We start from the raw sequence: 631 nt of genomic DNA, 5'->3' as shown, positions 1-631 counted from the left end.
TTTCAAGTGATCCTCCTTTCTCTTACTGAACACCAATATATCATCAAGGTAGACTACCACAAATTTCCCTATAAACTCCTGCAACACTTCATTCATTAATCTCATGAAGGTGCTAGGGGCATTTGAAAGACTAAAAGGCATCACAAGCCACTCATACAACCCTTCATTGGTTTTAAATGCAGTCTTCCATTCATCCCCCTCTCTTATCCTTATCTGATGGTACCCACTCTTGAGGTCAATCTTGGAGAAATAGGTAGCTCCCCCTAAATAATCCATTAGGTCCTCTATCCTTGGAATATGAAACCTATATCTGATGGTTATCCTATTGATATCCCTAGAATCAGTACAAAACCTCCATTTCCCATCCTTCTTTGGGGCTAAAATAGTAGGTACTGCACACGGGCTAAGGCTCTTTCTCACCAACCCTTTACCTAGCAGCGCTTGAATTTGCCTAGTTATCTCTTCATTCTGCTATGGGGTCATTTTATATGTTGCCTTGTTAGGAAGTACTGCTCCTAGTATGAGGTCAATTTGATGACTAATATCTTTGATAGGTGGCAGGGAGTCTGGTATGTCTTCTGCAACCACTCCTTTGTACCTCTCTAGAAGCTCCTTGACCTCCTTAGGTCTT

The sequence above is a fragment of the Cryptomeria japonica genome, chromosome 3 (genome assembly GCF_030272615.1).
Source record: "Cryptomeria japonica chromosome 3, Sugi_1.0, whole genome shotgun sequence".
NCBI lineage: Eukaryota > Viridiplantae > Streptophyta > Pinopsida > Cupressales > Cupressaceae > Cryptomeria > Cryptomeria japonica.
This window is presented reverse-complemented; position numbering follows the sequence as displayed.